We start from the raw sequence: 23,303 nt of genomic DNA, 5'->3' as shown, positions 1-23,303 counted from the left end.
ACTTCATCTAACCTCAGTTACCTCTTACTCTTTAGAGATTGTATTTCCAAAGACAGTCTGAGGTGCCAGGGATGGGGTCTCCCACATATGAATTTTGTTGTTGCTCAGTCCCTCAGTCGTATCCGAATCTTTGTGACCTCCAGGGACTGCAGGATGCCAGACTTCCCTGTCCATCACCATCTCCTGGAATTTGCTCAAACTCATGTCCATTGAGTCGTGATGCCATCCAACCATCTCATCCTCTGTCATCCCCTTCTCCTCCTGCCTTCAATCTTTCCCAGCAGCAGGGTCTTTTCCAATGAGTCGGTTCTTCACATCAGGTGGCCAAAGTATTGGAGCTTCAGGTTCAGCATTAGTCCTTCCAATGAATATTCAGGGTTGATTGCCGTTAGGATCGACTGGTTGGATCTCCTGGTTGTCCAAGGGACTCGCATGAATTTTGAAGGGATGCAATTCAGCCCACAGATGTGGGTAACCACCTACTTTGCCTGAGGTTAAGGCGTGCCTGTACTTCAGATCTGCAAACTCTTTTTATCTCCTTTGAACTTGAATACAGATCTAAGCAGTGTTGACAGAGACCCTTCAAGTACACACTGAGATGATAAGTGGAACTGGCAAATAGGAAGCCTGGATGCTAATGCAGATTTTCTCCTCAGTGTTGTCCAGGCTGAGGTGCTTTGCCTCAGAGCCCTTTCCTGGGATGGCGGGAGGTACCTGGGCTCTGACTCTATTACAGCCTTTATTTCACAAGCTGCTTTTCACCACAGAGGGTTGTGCCATCACAAGTGTTTGCCAGCATTTGCTCTCATTTCTTTCTGGTGAGCACTACTCAGCACCAAACCAGCTTAGTGCTCAGGAATGAGGCTGGAGGAGGAAAGATGACCTGATAAGCTACCTCTGTAATAGTTAAAGACACTGAGCCCTAGGGGTGGACCGAAAGGTAGGTAAGTTGGAGTAGCGCATCATTCAAGGATAGGTGTCTCTTTTAATGTAGAGCAGAGGTCCCTAATGCCCAGGCCACAGACCACACCACACAGCAGGAGGTAAGTGGCAGGCGAGCAAGTGAAGCTTCATCCGTATTTACAGCTGCTCCTCATCACTTACATGATCAGCTGGGCTGCGCCTCCTGTCAGTTCAGCGGCAGCAGAGTATGTGTAATGCACTTGAATCATCCCCAAGCCCTCTACCCCTGCCCTCCGCCTTTGGTCGATGGAAAAATCGCCTTCTGTGAAACTGGTCCCTGGTACCAAAAACATCGGGGCCCTCTGATACAGAGCAAAAGAATCATTATACTATTGTGAAGCTGCTCGGAATGGATTCCTCTTGGAAAGAGCAATACTGGAATGATTTCCTGAGATAAGTTTGTGTTTATGCGGTTGGCCCTCCAGAGATGATCTTCCCCTCCTTTAGTTAAATATTTCTCCAAGTGAGGTGCCAGGCCACTAATGGTAGATTCATATCGGGATCGTAACAAAACAGTTTCCTCTGTACCTCATGATGACTGAATTGGGATCCCTGGGTGGATGTAGGAAATTCTAATTTTGCCAATGTTATTCTTACCCAAACATGTGCGAACCACTGATTAACTGCCTGGAAATGTAGGAGAGGCACTGCCAGGTGAGTGGTTCTGCTTGGCTTGTGGCCTTTTGATCCATTCAGCCTTCCTATGGGTGTGGTTCACAGAGAGACTCAGACAGACTGACAGTCACAAAGTCCAGGTACCAAGGCCCCAGCTCCTGAATCACACTCTGGGACTCTGCCCACAGCTCCAATTGATCTCTCTTCCTTATCCCCTTATTCTTTGAAGGCACAGCTTGGATCATTCCTCATTTAAAAAAAGAAAAGTGCCTGAAAGTTTCCTAATCCTGAAATGACTCAATATTGGCGGTAGAAGGGAACTATCACACCCAGCCTCTGGGAACGTTAACTGGTACGATTTCTTCCAGAGGGCATTTTGGCAGTGTGCACTGAGAAACTCTGAATTCTATTTCCAGAAATGAATTGCAAGGGCAAACGGAGAGATTCTGTCAAAGACTATATACAAGAATATTCATCAGAGCCTTATTTGTGATGGTGACACATGTTCAACAGATAGGAAACTTGTCAAAAAACTTGTCGTAAAATTAAAATATTAAGTAATTGTTTGAAATCCTTTTGTCACAAAATACCTAACAGGTTGGAAAATACATTTAATTAAGTTTTTTTAAAGTAGGGCAAACATCTCTCCACATATATAATTCCAGTTCTCCCGCCCCCTGCCGTACACACACACACACACACACACACACACACACACAATTGTCTAGCTCCATCTGAAAAGAAATATACATAGTTGTTAAAAATGATTATCAGGGCCTTTCACAGGTAGATAAGAGGGCAGGAACCCTGAGGATTCCATCACCCAAGGACTCCATAAACTTACGTTAATCTATTGCTGTCATCTGCACTTGAGCTGAGAGCAGTGAATGGGAGTGAACAGAAACTTGGATTTGGGGTGGAGGTGAAAGTAGGCAGTTGGAAAGCAAAACACTCAGGGCAGCAGCTCTCAAACCTCCGTGTGCAAAATGATCACCTGGGGAGCCGGTTAAAATGCAGAAATTCACCACTCATAGAAATTTCTGTGTAAGAGATAGGGCTTAGTAATTTTCATTTTAATAAGCCCCTGGTGTACTTTTGGAGAAGGAAATGGCAACCCACTTCAGTGTTCTTGCCTGGAGAATCCCATGGACGGAGAAGCCTGGTAGGCTGCAGTCCGTGGGGTCGCACAGAGTCGGACATGACTGAAGCGACTTGGCGGCGGCAGTGGTGTACTTTTGCTGCAGGTGACCTGAGGGTAGTAGCACCTGGAGGAAGTATAAGCCAGAGAGAGGGCCCCAGAGGAGATCTAGGGAAGCAAAGGGTGCTGGGAAGCTAGGGTGAGGGGTAAAGAAAGAGGTGTCAGGTTTCAGCAAGTTCCTTCCCGTACCATATGAACCAGGACTACTTACTGTAGTGTCAGGACTCTTAGGATAGTCTGAAAGCCCTTTGAGGAATAACTTTTAGGGTACAGTTATCATTTTAAATACGATTTCCAATGGAAAATATATTTCAAGTTTTAAAAACGAACTTCCATCTGAACTTTTGGAATTCAATTTGTTCCTGTCCTGAGGACTATGTATTCCAACCACCATTGCCATAAACCTCCCAACCCTGATATAGCTCTTTAGATGCCCTTTAATTGCTCACATTGCTTTTTAGCTCATTTATAAAAATAGAAAAGAGGAGAAATCTATTTTTGACCAAAAAAAAAAAAAAAAAAGACCCCAGATATTCACTGCTAAACATAAGATTACGTTTCATCTCAAGCCAAAAAACTGAGTTAGGTTTGAGCCTCTGTTTTTCTATTTTCACAAGGAGCTTTAGATTTTTGCCTTTTTGGAAAGTGATAGTGTGAAGAATAGGGAGGAATGTAGCTTAAAAATTCAGATCAACTTCTTTAGATTTGGTCTTGAATTTGGAAGGGTCCCTTAAAATTTTATAAATTTCAGATTCAATAGCTCTAAAGAAGAAATTATTGAACAAATCTCTTTTGACAGGCATGGAGTAGGAAATAAGAAAAACTGCCAACATTGAATGTGTATACAAAGAATGTGCTGTCGTACAGTTTGCTGGTTATAATAAGTTGTTTAAAGGAAAGTTCAGACGTGATTTGGAAGCAAGTTTGAAAGTGTTGGCAGCGGGGTGCATTGGGGCGGTGGTTGTTCCCATCTGTCTTGACTGTGTACAGATGATGGTGAGACTAAAGGGGCTCCTAAGGTGCCACCCTCTCCTCATTTTTTTTTTTGCAATTTATTTTTTTATTTTTTAAATATAAATATATTTATTTTAATTGGAGGCTAATTACTTTACAATATTGCATTGGTTTTGCCATACATCAATATGAATCCGCCACGGGTGTACACGTGTTCCTCATCCTGAACCCCGCTCCCACCTCCCTCCCTATACCATCCCTCTGGGTCATCCCAGTGCACCAGCCCCGAGCATCCTGTATCATGCATCGAACCTGGACTGGTGATTCATTTCACATATGATATTCATTTGTAAAATGTGCTGTGTTCAGTCACTCAGTCCTATTCCAGTCTTTTTGGCCCCATGAACTGTAGCCCTCTAGGCTCTTCTGCCCACGGAATTTCCCAGTCAAGAATACTGGAGCGGGTTGCTATTTCCTACTCCAGGGGATATCCCAGGGATAGACCCCTGGTCTCCTGCATTGGCAGGTAGATCTTTTATCACTAGCGCCACCTGGGAAGCCCCCATTTGCAAAATAAAAATTATAGGCCCCAAGAACTGAGCTAGGTGGTCACAATTTAAACTATCAAGGACAAAGGGTGCTTAGATGAGACTTTGCAAACTTTAAAAGCAAAATTTTTGGTTCAAACAGTCCTTTTGCTAAAGCAGAAGCAGAGTCTGGTCCCTCAGTCCTTTGAACATCCTAGATTAGACATTTGTAGGATCCTTCAGTTCCAGGCAGCAGAATCTGACTCTGGCCCATTCTCAGAATTGCTGGGAAAGCTGAAGAGCTAAGCTTCAGAAAGGACTAGAAGCTCCTGAGTCCTGGACAGCAAGAGCTAATGGCAGTCTCTTCAGGGCCTGTCACTGGAACCGGGTTTGGCGTTCCTCAGCTCTGTGTGCCTTGCTTGGGCCACATGTCCGTTCTTTGATTTAGGAGTGTGGGAACCTTCTGACTGACCCCACACTGATGGAAGAGGACGGTTAGCAGAGGAGAGAGGAGGTGACGGTAGGAAACTGAACCTTGCATGTCCGCTACAGTAGCCCCTGATGCCTCCCCAGCCTCCAGATGCCAGGATTACTGTTCTGCCATCAGAAAATTCCCGCTTGCAACAGTGAGTCAAAATGGCCTCAAGCTCTGTTCTAGTTTCAATGTTTAATCTCAGAGAATAGCATCATCAACATAGAAGTGAAAAAAAGTATTAGGTGGGCAATTCAGTGTCTTTGGCAAATTTTTAAGATTGACTGTTTGTAAAGTCTCAGACTTTTTGGTCATATTATGTTTGAATTTTGTGTGCCCTTGGGTAAATTTTTCTTACTTTTCCTGAGCCTCAGTTTCCTCCTCTGTAAAATATGAGTCACTGGGTTTTTATTGGGTTGTTTTATGACAAATGCTTATTGTAGTGCCTAGCCTTATTAAATGATACTTATTATTCTAAAATGAAATTGCCTCTGAAACATTAATCATGCAAACTTATACAGCCATATTTTAATGAGTTCATTTTCATAAATTCATTAAAACTTGGAGATAGGGTAAACAGATAGTTCTTGATTCTCAACAGCCAAGCCCAAAGGGACTAAGGAAGTGAATGGTAGCAATTTACTGATTCACTAAAGCTGCGGATTTGAGGTCTACGAGCATAGACATGCCAGAGGGATTATGTCCAGGTACACAGCTGGTATTTATATTTGACAGCAACTGAGGCAACATGATGGAAATATTACAAATCCTCACCCCAAGACTCACCTGGCTTTTCCTGAAAAGGTTTCCTCCCCAGTGCCTTCCACATAGTGGCGTGGATACCATATTTCTATAGAATGTTATAGAATCAAAATCCCATACATCCTCTGTCCTTTGGTAAATGGGAGAGGTTGCTGTGACTCTTTGAAACATCATTGTGATGACTAAAGTACAGATGTGTTCCAGGCCAACACTGCATCTTGGGAGTTACGAAACCACACGCTTCCGGCAGCAGCTCACTAAAGGATTTTAAAACAAAGAGGGGCTGAAGTCTGGGGAGAGAATTCCACTCACTTAGTTCATCACAAGCACCTTATTAGGAATGGGAAATGGGGAAAGGAACTGCTTCTAATGCAGATTTACAAATTATCCTGGTGTGACCAGAATTATGTCAGAGAAAGAGAGAGGGATTCCGGCCCCTCCACTGAACACACTTCCTTCCCGTGGAGAGTGTGAGTTGGAAAGTTTCCCCTTCCCTCTCACAAATGCTTGTGTTCAAAAGCTCAGTGTTAACCCTCCACGCTGCCTTCTTGAGCTCTCAGAAGAAACAGGTGATTCAGCACCTCTAGTCTCCTTGGGGGGCCATGGAAGCCCAAGAAATACTAAGACCAAGTAGGAATCGGTATGAGATAACTCATTTCTGCAGCTCGCAGGCCCATGGGGATGGACAGCTTTGTGAACTTTCTGCACACGTGGCCAAACCCCTTGCTCAGCTAGAGGAGATTTCAATCAACAAGCTTATCTGCACTTAATGGAACCGTGTCCAAATTTGTCACCAGGCCATGTTCGAAGGAACAAGCAGTTGGTTGAAGTCATTTCGGATGCAGGAAATCCTGTGTTTACTACCTAGGAAATGCTACATAAAGGTTGGGATTTTTTTCCCCTTGTAATGCTCGTTCAAACTGAAATTTTGCAGCAGGGCCACCACTGATAAGAAGAACATGGCTTGGGAAATGACCATATGGTGATAGTCAATCATACACAATAGGTCTTACTTCTTTGTCCCCATCCTGGTTCTCAAAGTAGGTTGATACAGCTGTTCCCTTCAGGGAGTCCGGTCACTTACAGTGAATGTCTTGAGTGCCCATGCCTTCAGGGAGGTGTTGCCATCTCCCTGTTGTTGCTCAGTCGCTAAGTCGTGTCCGACTCTTTGCAACCCTGTGGACTGCACTGCACCAGGCTCCCCGTCCCTTACTATTTCCTGGAGTTTGCTCAGACTCATGTCCATTGAGTTGATGGTGCTATCTAACCATCTCATCCTGAACGTATCTAAAAGGATGTAGGAGAGAGATGCCTTGAAAATACTGAACTCATCTGTAGACATAATGATGGAGAGAGACAATAAGAATCACAATCTCAGTTGATCCAACTAAATCAACTAAATGGACACAAAGCAGGCCTTTTCTGAAGTCATCAGGTTATGCAGTGATGCCCATACTTGTGACTAAAGAGCTTCCTCTAGTCAAAAGATCAAAGGCTGCAGACAAAGTCTGATGGACATTACACAGCATGGCAAAGACATGTGGTTGTATATCTAAAGAAAAAAGATACCAACAGAAGACAGAGATAGGGCACCCAGAAAAGGGCTGAGTAGATGTAGGGTCATCAGAATGTATTCAGCACTCCCCAAGAATCCAGTGTCTCCAAGTATTACAGTCTTAGCGTCAAGGCTGTAACTAGAGTGGGCAAGAGTTCCTCTTTTAATTAACTTAGCTGTGAGACATTCCTTTAGATTACTAATTTTGTTTTCTTTGTTTATTTTGTGCTTTTCTCATTGTTTAAACTTTTAGTTAATTTTTAGTCATTTCTCTTGTTAAGAAATGAAAGCATCAACATATATAACTTTGCCTTTGAATTTGGGCTGTATTCTATATATTGTAGCTGTATTTTTTAGATAACAATGTATATACTCATTATTTTATAGAGTTGCCACATTTAGCAAGTAACATATCAAACTCTGCAGTTAAATTTCAATTTCAGATAAACAACAGATAAATTTTTTGGTGTAAATGTGTCTGAAATATTGCATGGGACATGCTTACACTAAAAAATTATTATCTGAAATTATAATTTAATTGGGTATCCTGTATTTTATCTGGCAACCCTATTTTAAACAGATCTTAGATATAGTTTTGGTTAACTTTTGACCCAGTATTTCTTGGAAAATCTTCTTCCCAAATGATGGTGATATTTTTTGTTTAAACTTTTATTATTAAGTTCTGCTCTTTTTGTGCATGTATGGCTTAATTTTAGGAACATAAGCATAAATGGGTGGGTGTCAACTGAGAGAGAGATTACTCCCCAGGGGACCCTTAGCAGTGTCTGGAGACATTTTTGGTTGTCACAACTTGGGAAGGCAGAGGCCAGAGCCACTGCTAAATATCCTACGATGCACACAATAGTCCCTACAACAAAGATTTATTTTGTAGAAAATGTATTGGTAATTGCCTTATCAGTTGCATTAGTCACATTATCTCTGTTTTTTTGCATATTTGATCCACTAAAGAGAATGGTATATTGAAGTCAGTCACTCAACTCAACACACACCGTGAGATCCTCTAGTATGTCAGACCTTGTTCCAGGTGCTGGGAATCCTCAGTGAACAAAGCAGAGTTATATCACTGACTTCATGGAGCTTTTATTTTAATGGGCGGGGTTGGAGCAGGAGACATAAAAAAAATAGTATGTAAAATATGTAATAAGTGTTATGAAGGAGAGCAGAGAACAGGGATGGTTGCTGGGATATGTATGGATTGTAATCGTAAATTGAGTGGCAAGAAGGTTACATTAGAAGAAAAACCTCAGGGAATTCCATGGCGGTCCAGTAGTTAGAACTCCACATCTTTATTGCCTCGGCCTGGGTTCAATCCCTGGTCAGGGAACTAAGATCCTGCAAGCCATATGACATAGCCAAAAAAAAAGAAAATTACTCTCAAGAAGATGACAGAGAAAGTGATGTGGTAGCTTAGGGAAGAGTGTTTTAGGCAAAGGAAACAGAAGTGCAAAGACTGATGTAGGTCAGCATTTGGTATGATCAAGAAAGAAGAGGAAGCAAAGGGAGAAAGAGGGAAAGTAACAGGGACAGATGAGGTCAGAGGGGTGATGGAGCTGGGCTGGCATCCAGACCATTTAGGACCAAAGATACTGTTGTGAGAACTGCTGCATTTATTCTAGGTGAGATAGCTAGGCAGGGCTTCAGCAGACTGCAGCGATTTTACATACACCTTGAAAACATCACTTTATCTATTGTGTTGGGAATAGATTATGGGGGGAAAAGGCTGAAACAGAGAGACTAGTTAGGAGGCCATTGCCATAGTCCAGAGGAGAGATGACAGTGCTTTGTTGCTGGTGAGGGTGGGTAACAGTGGAAATTGTAAGAACTGATTGAATCCATTAGGCACACCAACACGCTGCTGGAAGGCATGTGATATGGTACAACCCCTCTGAGGGGAATTTAACGATCTTTAATAAAATGACCTGGGTGTTTACTCTTCAACCTAGTGATCCCATTTGTAGGAATTTATACTGGAAATAAACCTCCAACAATAATTAATAGAGAAGCACAAGGTTATTTATTGCAATGATATGTATATAACTGGAAAATTTTGGATTTTGGTTGAATAAACTATGTTTAATCAGGGGCTTCCCGGGTGGTGCTAAAGAATCAACCTGCCAAGGCAGGAGACATAGGAGATGCGGGTTTGATCCCTGGCTCAGGAAGATCCCCTGGAGGAGGGCATGGCAACCCACTCCAGTATTCTTGCTTGAAGAATCCCATGGATAGAGGAGTCTGGAAGGGTACGGTTCATACAGTCGCTGAGTTGGACATGACTAAAGCAACTTAATACACACACACACACACACACACACACACACATTCAGTACACACAATGGAATACAATGCAGCTGCGAACATTAATGAAGTTGAAGATCTGCGTGAATCAATATGGAGTAATTTCCAGCAGATTTTAAGTGTACAAGGCTCACTGCAAAAGAGCATACTACCTTTTGTGCAAAAAAGAAGGAAAAATAAGCGAACACTTACATTTATCATTATAAAAGAAAATGTTCAAGTTGAGTACCTACAGCTTTGTTGTTGTTGTTCAGTCGCTCAGTCATGTCCGACAGTTGCAGCCCCAGGACTGCAACATTCCTCCATCTCCTGGAGTTTGCTCAGACTCATGTCCATTGAGTCACTGATGTCATCCGGTTCATTCTCTTCTCCTCCTGCCTTCAGTCTTTCCCAGCATGAGGGTCTTTTCCAGTGAGTCGGCTCTTTACATTAGATGGCCAAAGTACTGGAATTTCAGTTTTAGCATCAGTCCTTCTGATCAGTATTCTGGGTTGATTTCCTTTAGGATTGACTGGTTTGATCTCCTTTGCAGTCCAGTGACTCTCAAGAGTCTTCTCCAGCACCACAGTTCAAAAGCTTCAATTTGGTGCTCAGCCTTCTTTATAGTCCAACTCTCCTGTCCGTACATGACTACTAGAAAAACCATAGCTTTGACTAGACGGACCTTTGTCAGCAAAGTGATGTCTCTGCTTTTTATTATGCTCTCTATGTTTGTCATAGCTTTTCTTCCAAGGAGCAAGCATCTTTTAATTTCATGGCTGCAGTCACTGTCTGCAGTGATTTTTGGAACCCCCCAAAATAAAGTGTCTCACTGTTTCCGTTGTTTTCCCATGTATTTGTCATGAAGTGATGGGACTGGATGGCATGATCTTAGTTTTTGAATGTTGAATTTTAAGCCAGCTTCTTTTTCACTCTCCTCTTTCACTTTCATCAGGAGGCTCTTTAATTCCTCTGTGCTTTCTGCCATTATGGTGGTATCATCTGCATATCTGAGGTTATTGATACTTCTCCCAAAACACTTGATTCCCACTTGTGCTTCATCCAGCCCTATGTTTTGTATGATGTACTCTGCATATAAATTAAATAAGCAGGGTGACAGCATACAGCCTCGATGTCCATATTACCCAATTTTGAAACCAGTCTTCTGTTCCATGTCTGATTCTAACTGCTGCTTCTTGACTTGCATAGAGGTTTCTCAGGAGGCAGGTAAGGTGGTCTGGTATTCCCATCTCTTTTAGAATTTTCTACAGTTTGTTGTGATCCACACAATCAAAGGCTTTACCATACTCAATAAAGCAGAAGTTTTTCTGGAACTCTCTTGTTTTTTCGATGATCCAGTGGATGTTGGCAATTTGCTCTCTGGCTCCTCCCTTTTCTAAATCCAGCTTGTATATCTAGAAGTTCTCCTTTCACATCCTGCTGAAACCTAACTTGAAGGATCATGAGCATTACCTTGCTAGCATGTGAAAAACTGCAGTTGTGCAGTAGTGTGAACATTACCCTTCTTTGGGATTGGAATGAAAACTGACCTTTTCTAGTCCTGTGGCTACTGCTGACTTTTCCAAATTTGCTGGCATATTGAGGGCAGCACTTTAACAGATTCATCTTTTAGGATTTGAAATAACTCAGCTGGAATTCCATGATCTCCACTAGCTTTGTTTATAGTAATGCTTCCTAACACCCACTTGACTTCACAGTCCGGGATGTCTGGCTCTAGGTGAGTGACCACACCATCGTGGTTATCCGGGTCATTAAGATCTTTTTTGTATAGTTCTTCTGTGTATTCTTGCCACCTCTTCTTAATCTCTTCTGCTTCTGTTAAGTCCTTAGCATTTCCGACCTTTATTGTGCCCATCTTTGAATGAAATGTTGCCTTGGTTTCTCTGATTTTCTTGAAGAGATCTCTAGTCTTTCCCATTCTATTGTTTCCCTCTATTTCTTTGCATTGATCACTGAGGAAGGCTTTCTTACCTCTCCTTGCTATTCTTTGGAACTCTGCATTCAGATGGGTATATCTTTCCTTTTCTCCTGTGCCTTTCACTTTTCTTTTCTCAGCTATCTGTAAGGCTTCCTCAGACAACCATTTTGCCTTGTTGCATTTCTTTTTCTTGGGGTTGGTTTTGGTCACTGCTTCCTACAATGTTATGAACCTCCATCCATAGTTGTTCAGGTACTCTTTTAGATCTAATCTCTAATCCATTTGTCACTTCCACTGTATAATCATAAGGGATTTGATTCAGGTCATACTTGAATGGCCTAGTAGTTTTCCCTACTTTCTTCAATTTAAGTCTGAATTTGGCAATAAGGAGCTGATGATCTGAGCCACAGTCAGCTCCTGGTCTTGTTTTTGCTGACTGTATAGAGCTTCTCCATCTTCGGCTGCAAAGAATATAATCAATCTGATTTCGGTGTTGACCATCTGGTGATGTCCATGTGTAGAATCATCTCTTATGTTATTGGAAGAGGGTGTTTCCTATGACCAGTGCATTCTCTTGGCAAATCTCTATTTGCCTTTCCCCTGCTTCGGTTTGTACTCTAAGGCCAGACTTGCCTGTTACTCCAGGTGTCTCTGACTTCCTACTTTTGCATTCCAGTCCCCTATGATGAAAAGTGAAAAGTGAAAATGAAGTCGTTCAGTTGTGTCTGACTCTTTGCGACCCCATGGAGTGTAGCCTACCAGGCTCCTCCCACCATGGATTCTGCAGGCAAGAATACTGGAGTGGGTCACCATTTTCTTCTCCAGGATCTTCCCGACCCAGGGATCGAACCCGTGTCTCCCCCATTGCAGGCAGATGCTTTAACCTCTGAGCCACCAAGGACATCTTTTTTTGGGTTTTAGTTCTAGAAGGTCTTGTAGGTCTTAGAACCATTCAGCTTCTTTGGCATTAGTGGTTTGGACATACACTTGGATTACTGTGATGCTGAATCATTTCCTTTGTCAGTGAATCGAGATCACCCTGTCGTTTTTGAGATTGCACCCAAGTACTGCATTTCAGACTCTTTTGTAGACTGTGAGAATTATTCCATTTCTTTTAAGAGATTCTTTCCCACAATAGTAGATATAATGGCCATCTGAACTAAGTTCATCCATTCCTATTCATTTTAGTTCACTGATTCCTAAAATGTCGTTCACTCTTGCTGTCTCCTGTTTGACCACATCCCATTTATCTTTAATCATGGATCAAACATTCCAGGTTCCTATGCAATATTGTTCTTTATAGCATTGGACTTTACTTTCACTACCAGACACATCCACAACCAGACATCATTTCCACTGAGTGTTAGAGTTGAGTACCTACAACTTCAGAGTTGAGTGAAAGGGACACAGGAGAGTCTATGTATATCTTTTTCATAGAGTTTTGACTTTGAAAGTATGTTAGTTGACTGCATATGGACGCTTGGGGCTGGTGCACTGGGACAACCCAGAGGGATGGTATGGGGAGGGAGGAGGGAGGAGGGTTCAGGATGGGGAACACATGTATACCTGTGGCAGATTCATTTCGATATTTGGCAAAACTAATACAATATTGTAAAGTTTAAAAAAAAAAACAACAAAACATAAAAGTAGTAAGATTAAGAAGGGGACAAAACCTAACCAAAACTGAAAGAAAATGGAAACAAATAAAACTAGTATATTTCATGGAGAAGGAAATGGCAACCCACTCCAGTGTTCTTGCCTGGAGAATCCCAAGGACAGTGGAGCCTGGTGGGCTTCCATCCATAGGATCGCACAGAGTTGGACATGACTGAAGCGACTTAGCAGCAGCAGCAGCAGCAGCAGCAGGAGTGTATTTCAAAACATTACTATAACCTGGTGGCTCACATGGTAAAGAATCTGCCTGCGATGCAGAGAACAGATTCAATTCCTGGGTCAGGAAGATCACCTGGAGGAGGGAAGGCTACAGTCCATGGAGTTGCAAAGAGTTGGACAGGACTGAGTGACTAACATGTAACACTTACAAAAGGGGGAGGAAAAAAGAGCCAATCCAAGTAATTTTATGCACACATTTTTCGATTATCTTTCTCAGTCTGGAAGAGAGCGGAATGTGGGGAGGGGAAGTAGAAGAGAAAAGTATATACAAATTCTGTGCTCTTTAGTAGATTAGTTTTCAGTAGTGTTGTGTAAGAAGCGATTCAGAAGCTCTTTTATATTCAATATAGGAGTGAGCAAATGAGTAAATGTATTGATATGGTTAGGACTTGGAGTTCTCACCCTGGAAGGAGAAACATACAGATACAGAAGAGGAGACAAGGAGGACCCTGTGGGATAGAGTAATTTGAGGAATTGGTGTGAGTTATCATTTCTAAAACATCTTATGGGTATATTTATTTTGGTGCACATGTATATTTCTGTGCTTCTCTGGTGGCTCAGACAGTGAAGAATCTGCCTGCAATACAGGAGTCCTGGGTTCAATCCCTGGGTTGGGAAGATCCCCTGGAGGAGAGTATGGCAGCCCACTCCAGTATTCTTGCCTGGAGAATCCCCATGGACAGAGGAGCCTGGCAGGCTACAGTCCATGGGGTCGCACAGAGTCCGACATGACTGAGCGACTAAGTGTAGCACAGATTTCTGTGTATGTGTGTTATATGGAAATATACATATATATGTTTCCTCACTATGTGGAAAGGGTCAAGAAGCAAAATAAATCTTGATCTCTAATAATATGCCCACTGAAAGGCATCAGAAGTCCTTGGAGAAATGTCTTACTCCAAGGCTGAGGCAGGGTAGGTACAAGATAAACCTGGAGACTTTGATTTTGTTAGAAAATCACAATGTTTTTTAAAAATATGATATGTTACAAGGACACAGGAGCAAGCTTGAGAGGGTTCTTTCTGGTCAAATCTAGAACAATCTGAGCATAAAAAAATTACTGAGAAAACAAGACTTTATGAGCCCATATTAATCATAGATAATTAACAGTGGAAGAGGTAGGTGGGATCTTGCTTACAGTAGAACATTGAGACCAACTGGTAAATGCAGAGAGAATGTTGGAACTGAACTATATCATTACTTTGTAATTATTATAAAGATTGTTTCAGCCAAAAACCACTGATGGATGCTAAACCTATGGGGATATTTTGGTGAGGAGCAGCAATGGCACCCCACTCCAGTACTCTTGCCTGGAGAATCCCAGGGACGGGGGAGCCTGGAAGGCTGCAGTCCATGGGGTCGCTGAGGGTCGGACATGACTGAGCGACTTCACTTTCACTTTTCACTTTCATGCATTGGAGAAGGAAATGGCAACCTACTCCAGTGTTCTTGCCTGGAGAATCCCAGGGACGGGGGAGCCTGGTGGGCTGCTGTCCATTGGGTTGCACAGAGTCGGACACGACTGAAGCGACTTAGCAGCAGCAGCAGCAGCAGACTGCTTATTAATTTCGAAAAAGAACAAAACCCTGTAATTAACTACACAGAGAAGAAATTGGGTGACACCTTGACTGGGTGATCAGAACTTATGTCACCTATGAGGGACGGACAAAAGTGTTTTGAGATGTGATTTCTTGATACCACGTGTGATGTGTTCCAGCTGAGAATATATGACCTAATTCTCAAAAAAAGTGAAAACCATGAAAGAAGTAGGTGGAGGGGGGAGGTGGTACTTGTTTTCCTTGGCTTATGGCCCCCTTCCATCTTCAAAGGCAAAAGTCACACTACCTCTGCTCCTGTTCTCACACCTTCTCTGATCCTCCTGCATCTTTCTTATAAGGACCCTTATAAGATTACACTGGGCCCACCTAGATGATGCAGGGCAGACTTCCTATCTCAGGATCCGTAATCACATCGCCACAGCCCTCTTTGCCATGTAAGGTAACATATTACATATTCACAGGTTCTGGGGACTAAACAGGGTCATCTTTGTGGTGGCCATTCTCCATCCACAGGACTAGTGTTAAAATATGTCAATGTCATGAAAGACAAAGGCTGATAAGAGGCTAAAGAGATATGACAACTAAATGCAGTATCTGAATCTTGGACTAGATCCTTTCTGGAGGGGTGACATGATGCAAAGGGCATTCATTCTTATGTCAGCTGACAAAATTGGAACATGGATGGTTGATCAGACACACACATCAGTATAAATTTATAAAGCTGATAAATGTGAAATAATTTATGAATGTAGCCCTGTTCTTAGGAAATGCATACTGCAGTATTCAGGAATTAAGGGCCATGATACATGCAATTGGGATTTCCTTGGTGACTCAGACCTTAAAGAATCTGTTTGTAATGCAGGGGAGCTGGGTTCGATCCCTGGGTTGGGAAGATCCCCTGGAGGAGGGCATGGTAACCCACTCTAATATTCTTGCCTGGAGAATCCCTGTGGACAGAGGAGCCTGGCAGGCTACAGTCCATGGGGTTGCAAAGACTCTAAGCACAGCACACATACATGCAATTTACCCTCAAATCATTCAGGGAAAAAAAAAAAAATACATGTGCACACATACATACAAAACAAGAGAACAAATGAAGCAAATGGGGTGAGATGTTAATAGTAAGTGAATCTAGGAAAAGGGGATAGGATGATCTTCATGATATTTTAATTTTTGCAGTTTTTTTTTAAGTTTGAAATTATTTCCAAAATAAAGTTTAAAAAAAATCATTTATCAAACCTGCCACTTAATCCTAAACTGCTGGCTCCATCCCTAATGGGATGGATGGCCATTTTCTAGAGATTTGAATGCCTCTAAGGATGGGTGGACTCAGTGTCTTATGAGGCAGCTTGTCCAGTTGCTATTAGTTTAAGGAGTTGGGAGCGTCTCTACAGGTTAGGGTGGCTCAGTGGTAAAGAACCTGCCTGCCAACTCAAGAGCCTCAGGAGACGCTGGTTCGATCCCTGGGTCCAGAAGATCCCCTGAAGGAGGACATGTCAACCCACTCATGTGTTCTTGCCTGGAGAATCCTATGGACAGAGGAGCCTGGTCTACAGTCCGTGGGGTCACAAAGTTGTACATGACTGAGCAACTTAGGTTAGGAGAAGTGAAATCAGTGTGCAGGTGATTTTCACCCATGGTTGCAGCCCTGCCTTCTAGGGAAATAGAGACTAAATCTCTCTCTTCAAATGTGTGAGGCCCACTGCCGTGTCTTCTTCATAATTTGTGAGCTAAAAGGTTCTTGTCAGTGGATGCCTCTGAGAGTTTTGAAGCCTCCTCACTGGGAAGTATTTTGGTTGCCTCTAAAATGCAGCGTCCACTCAAACAGCGCCATCCAGCTGTGGCCACCCTGTGACGAGAGCAGGAGGCCCATCCAGTGAGTTAGATTTGTTCCTTCCTCCTCTTCCAACTTCATTCTGCCCAGGTCACTGAAATCTGTACAGGGAAAAGCCGTGTCAGGGGCATGCATTGATTTTATGACTAAATCAATGCATGCGGTTTCAGTGCAGCTCCCATGGGGCTCTGAGGATCCGCGTTACCACGGTTGCCTGGAAAACAAAAGGAAACCCAGGAATGAGCCGCTCTGCTCCTGAAACGTAATCTGCTCTAAGCAACTGTGTGACTGTCGGACAATGCCATCAGGACAGTGTGTTTAATGCTAGTCAGTGGGCTGCAGTGACGCCCTGGCACCCAGAGACCTCTGAGGCAGAACCATGACACCCTTTGATGGAAAGCTGTAGAACTGCTCTGCCCAGCTCCCAAAAAGGGAAGTGAAGGTACTATGGAAGTCTGCGAGGGTCCCAGTTCATGTACACCAGAAACAGACAACTCAAGAATGAACAGGTTCCAGTGTGCTGCATAGAAATCAGGACAAGGAAGCTTGGGAACAGTCATCTGTGGGGAGGATTTTAATGCTTTGATTTTCATGGGGATATTTCCAGGAGTGGTTAGGGTCACCTGCACCGCATGCTCGTGAGGGCAAGTCTATGCCAGTTGCCCTGGAAGCATCATTTCTCCAGATTGCGTGGTAGAGACTCCTTCCCCTTTGCATTAATCCTTCAGCAGCACCCCAGTGAAACAGGGCCGGCCTGACCTCTCCTAGCAGTGCCGCTAGCCAACTCGGAAGGCCAAGCTCTTGGTGTGAACTCACCAGCCATAAAAATGTCAGGTCACTAAACAGCTGGTGCATTTCAGGGTCAAATATCTCACATTCAAGGCGATAGGACAGGACTGTTTTTCTGCAAAAGGCTTTTAAGACAATTCCAAATAATGAGGTCTTTATGATGGTGGAGTAACTAATGAGGGAAGGAAGAGAGCGGGAGGGAGGGAGTGAGGGGGAAAGGCAGGCCCTTCCTGTGTGCCTTCCAGTGACAGTCAACCTGCAGAAACTCTGAGTCTGGAAATCCTAAAAGTTGATCATCTGAACTGCCCAATGTGACTAGCTCACTAGTGACCAACCCTGCCTTTGTTTGTGCCTCCTCTCCTCCAGTGCCACCCCCCAGATAAAGTAAAGAGCTGAGACATGGACAGCAAGGTCCTATTGGTCCAAGAGTTAATCCTGAGCTTTTAGAGGCTGGACTGAAGTCTCAAAGGGTGGTTTTTTTTTTTTTTTTTTTTTTAATATGCTCAGATGTGAATAAACTGGGAAGTCAAAGGACATCCTTAGTTAACAGAGTTTTAGTCGAGTGGGTGTGTGTGAGAAAGGAGGGCAGCCTCAGCAGGCTTGGTAGGGAAGTGTCTGGCCAGGCGTACACGAGCTTTTCTCTTTTAAGTTAATTTTTATTGGAGTATAGCTGCTTTACAATATTGTTAGTTTCAGCTCTACAGCAAAATGAGTCAGCCATACATATCCATAAATCCCCTCCCTTTTGGACTTCTTTTCTATTCCGGTCACCACAGAGCACTGAGAAGCCTTCCCTGTGCTATACAGCAGGTTCTCGTTAATTACCTCTTTTATACATATTGATGTATATGTATCAGTCTCAAATCTCTCAGCTCATCCCACCACCCTCCCCTTTTCCCTCTTGGTATCCATGTTTGTTCTCTACATCTGTGTCTGTATTTCTGCTTTGCAAATAAGATCATCTATACCATTTTATTAGATTCCAAAAATATGAACCGCTTCATGAATTTTTGTTATCATCCTTTCACAGGTCCATGATAATCTTCTCTTTATCATTCCTATTTTAGTATATGCACTGCTGAAGGGAGCAGGACTTCTCTCTCTTTAAGCATCTCGTAGACACCTCCTTCTCCCTGCTACCCTGTCTTCCTGAGTCATTGCTTGGCACCACAATCACCTCCTGTCTTGGCATTCGTCCTATCCCTGAGTCAGGGTGGCCCCTCAATCTCACTTGACTTAGGAAAGTATTTTTACATTGGAAGTGAGATGGGAGGATGGGGGTAAGGATGCTAAGAGATGCTCACCATTGATGGGGGGATTGCAGCTTCCTTTGCCACAGGAATGTCCACACATGACCATAAAGGGTGTAAATTAAGTGGGAGATGGTAAGATCAATACACAACTATGACCTTTATTCTTCCTCCCAATGAAAGAAACCACAGGCAGAGAAGCAGAGAGAACACATGCTTTATATAAATGGCAGGGGAAATTTTTTTTTCCACATAAAAACACAGACATACCCAGGTTTGATTAAAATAACGATCTCCATTGTCAGAACCCCTTAGTGTACAATCTCGTGTTCATGCTGTTTGTTTGATACCATGGAAACACACAGCTGATTGCAGTAGACAAAAGCATGTCAGTGAAGAGGCCAAAGGTTAGATCTGATGTTTTCCCTACAAGATGAATAAAAAGTAATTGCTCTTTGCTATGGAAAACATACCATTTCTGTCCTTTATTGTGCTCATCTTTGCATGAAATGTTCCCTTGGTATCTCTAATTTTCTTGAAGAGATCTCTAGTCTTTCCCATTCTGTTGTTTTCCTCTATTTCTTTGCATTGATCACTGAGGAAGGCTTTCTTACCTCTTCTTGCTATTCTTTGGAACTCTGAATTCAGATGTTTATATCTTTCCTTTTCTCTGCTTTTTGCTTCTCTTCTTTTCACAGCTATTTGTAAGGCCTCCCCAGACAGCCATTTTGCTTTTTTGCATTTCTTTTCCATGGGGATGGTCTTGATCCCTGTCTCCTGTACAATGTCACAAACCTCCGTCCATGTTCATCAGGCACTCTATCTATCAGATCTAGTCCCTTAAATCTATTTCTCACTTCCACTGTAAATCATAAGGGATTTGATTTAGGTCATACCTGAATGGTCTAGTGGTTTTCCCTACTTTCTTCAATTTAAGTCTGAATTTTGCAATAAGGAGTTCATGATCTGAGCCATAGTCAGCTCCTGGTCTTGTTTTTGCTGACTGTATAGAGCTTCTCCATCTTTGGCTGCAAAGAATATAATCAGTCTGATTTCGGTGTTGACCATCTGGTGATGTCCATGTGTAGAGTCTTCTCTTGTGTTGTTGGAAGAGGGTGTTTGCTATGACCAGTGTGTTCTCTTGGCAAAACTCTATTAGCCTTTACCCTGCTTCATTCCGTATTCCAAGGCCAAATTTGCCTGTTACCCCAGGTGTTTCTTGACTTCCTACTTTTGCATTCCAGTCCGCTATAATTAAAAGGACATCTTTTTTGGGTGTTAGTTCTAAAAGGTCTTGTAGGTCTTCATAGAACCATTCAACTTCAGCTTCTTCAGCGTTACTGGTTGGGGCATAGGCTTGGATTACCATGATATTGAATGGTTTGCCTTGGAAACGAACAGAGATCATTCTGTCATTTTTGAGATTGCATCCAAGTACTGCATTTTGGACTCTTTTGTTGACCATGATGGCCACTCCATTTCTTCTAAGGAATTCCTTCCCACAGTAGTAGATATAATGGTCATCTGAGTTAAATTCACCCATTCCAGTCCATTTTAGTTTGCTGATTCCTAGAATGTTGCCATTCACTCTTGCCATCTCCTGTTTGACCACTTCCAATTTGCCTTGATTCATGGACCTAACATTCCAGGTTCCTATGCAATGTTGCTCTTTACAGCATCGGACCTTGCCTCTATCACCAGTCACATCCACAACTGGGTATTGTTTTTGCTTTGGCTCCATCCCTTCATTCTTTCTGGAGTTATTTCTCCACTGATCTCCAGTAGCATATTGGGCACCTATTGAGCTAGGGAGTTCATCCTTCAGGGTCCTATCATTTTGCCTTTTCATACTGTTCATGGGATTCTCAAGGCAAGAACACTGAAGTGGCTTGCTATCCCTTCTCCAGTGGACCACATTCTGTCAGACCTCTCCACCACGACCCGCCCGTCTTCAGTGGCCCCACATGGCATGGCTTAGTTTCATTGAGTTAGATAAGGCTGTGGTCCGTGTGATCAGATTGACTATTTTCTGTGATTATGGTTTCATTGTGTCTGCCCTCTGATGCCCTCTTGCAACACCTACCATCTTACTTGGGTTTCTCTTACCTTGGACATGGGGTATCTCTTCATGGCTGCTCCAGCAAAGTACAGCCACTGCTCCTTACCTTGGACGAGGGGTATCTCCTCACAGCTGCCCCTCTTGACCTTGAACGTGGAGTAGCTCCTCTCTGCCCTCCTAGGCCCACGTAGCCACTGCTCCTTGGACGTGGGGTTGCTCCTCTCAGCCTCTACCCCTGACCTTGGGTGTGGGGTAGCTCCTCTTGGCCACCACCCCTGACCTTGGAGGTGATAATTAGAGATACCAAGGGAACATTTCATGCAAAGATGGGCTCGATAAAGGACAGAAATGGTATGGACCTAACAGAAGCAGAAGATATTAAGAGGAGGTGGCAAGAATATACAGCACTGTACAAAAAAGATCTTCACAACCAAGATCATCACGATGGTGTGGTCACTCACCTAGAGCCAGACATCCTGGAATGCGAAGTCAAGTGGGCCTTAGGAAGCATCACTATGAACAAAGCTAGTAGAGGTGATGGAATTCCAGTTGAACTATTTCAAATCCTAAAAGATGATGCTGTGAAAGTGCCACACTCAATATGCCAGTAAATTTGGAAAACTCAGCAGTGGCCACAGGACTGGAAAAGGTCAGTTTTCATTCCAATCCCAAAGAAAGGCAATGCCAAATAATGCTCAGACTACCGCACAATTGCACTCATCTCACATGCTAGTGAAGTCATGCTCAAAATTCTCCAAGCCAGGGGTCAGCAATATGTGAACCATAAACTTCCAGATGTTCAAGCTGGTTTTAGAAATGGCAGAGGTACCAGATATCAAATTGCCAACATTTTTTGGATCATTGAAAAAGCAAGAGAGTTCCAGAAAAACATCTACTTCTGCTTTATTGACTATGCCAAAGCCTTTGACTGTGTGGATCACAATAAACTGTGGAAAATTCTGAAAGAGATGGGAATACCAGACCATCTGACCGGCCTCTTGAGAAACCTATATGCAGGTCAGGAAGCAATAGTTAGAACTGGACATGGAACAACAGACTGGTTCCAAATAGGAAAAGGAGTATGTCAAGGCTGTATATTGTCACCGTGCTTATTTAACTTATATGCAGAGTACATCATGAGAAACGCTGGGTTGGAAGAAGCACAAGCTGGAGTCAAGATTGCCAGGAGAAATATCAATAACCTCAGATATACAGATGACACCACCCTTATGGCAGAAAGTGAAGAGGAGCTAAAAAGCCTCTTGATGAAAGTGAAAGAGGAGAGTGAAAAAGTTGGCTTAAAGCTCAACATTCAGAAAACGAAGATCATGGCATCTGGTCCCATCACTTCATGGGAAATAGATGGGGAAACAGTGGAAACAGTGGCAGACTTTATTTTTTGGGGCTCCAAAATCACCGCAGATGGTGACTGCAGCCATGAAATTAAAAGACGCTTACTCCTTGGAAGCAAAGTTATGACCAACCTAGATAGCATATTCAAAAGCAGAGACATACTTTGCCAACAAAGGTCTGTCTAGTCAAGGCTATAGTGTTTCCAGTGGTCACGTATGGATGTGAGAGTTGGACTGTGAAGAAAGCTGAGTGCCGAAGAATTGATGCTTTTGAAGTGTGGTGCTGGAGAAGACTCTTGAGAGTCCTTTGGACTGCAAGGAGATCCAACCAGTCAATTCTAAAGGAAATCAGTCCTGGGTGTTCACTGGAAGGACTGGTGCTAAAGCTGAAACTCCAGTACTTTGGCCACCTCATGCGAAGAGTTGACTCATTGGAAAAGACCCTGATGCTGGGAGGGACTGGGGGCAGGAGGAGAAGGGGACGACAGAGGATGAGATGGCTGGATGGCATCACTGATTCGATGGACATGAGTTTGAGTGAACTCTGGGAGTTGGTGATGGACAGGGAGGCCTGGCGTGCTGCAATTCATGGGGTCACAGAGTCGGGCACGACTGAGCAACTGAACTGAACTGAACTGATGGAAAACATGAAACTCCTTTTACATTTCCTTCCTTCCGGGATTCCAAGCTTTCTCCAAGATAAAGAATTTATAGATGTTAAGCCATTTCTTTATTATGAACTCAAAAGGCTTTAGACTTCAGTAGAGTTCCCAGTAACAGAGGGCACAGGGATATAGAGACATAAACCTATATATATCGTCCTAATGGAGAAAATGAGCACTGAACTCAGTATAATGGTTCATGAATGACCCTGATGCAAGAACCCTTTCAGTCTCTCCATACATAGTCCCATGGTTCCTGAAGTTCGTGCTTATGGAACCAAATGGTATCAAGTAGCTGTTAAACCTTGGGAGGACTTAACTTAGGTTTTCCATATAATAGGAAACAGGTGGTGGTTGCTATTTTTTTTTAAAAGTCACAGAAAATTCCCTTTCAGAACTTAATCTATTAAATAATTGTATCCAAACTAGTCTTCCCTGGTGGCTTAGATGGTAAAGCATCTGCCTGCAATGCAGGAGACCCGGGTTCGATCCTTGGGTTGGGAAGATCTCCTGGAGAAGGAAACGGCACCCTACTCCAGTACTCTTGCCTGGAGAATCCCACGGACGGAGGAGCCTGGTAGGCTACAGTCCATGGGGGTCGCAAAGAGTCGGATACGACTGAGCG

General features: G+C 43.1%; 1 non-coding gene across 1 annotated transcript; it reads right to left on the bottom strand.

Annotated features, from left to right (window-relative positions):
* Window positions 1–18,339: 18,339 nt before the first annotated feature.
* Window positions 18,340–18,444, bottom strand: LOC112448591 (U6 spliceosomal RNA). The gene has a single exon (XR_003036975.1). It is a non-coding gene; the product is annotated as a U6 spliceosomal RNA (small nuclear RNA).
* Window positions 18,445–23,303: the final 4,859 nt, after the last annotated feature.

Source organism: Bos taurus, chromosome 10, assembly GCF_002263795.3.
Source record: "Bos taurus isolate L1 Dominette 01449 registration number 42190680 breed Hereford chromosome 10, ARS-UCD2.0, whole genome shotgun sequence".
In the NCBI taxonomy this organism is placed as follows: domain Eukaryota; kingdom Metazoa; phylum Chordata; class Mammalia; order Artiodactyla; family Bovidae; genus Bos; species Bos taurus.
The sequence above is the reverse complement of the archived record's forward strand: the minus strand, read 5'-3'. Positions and strand labels throughout refer to the sequence as shown.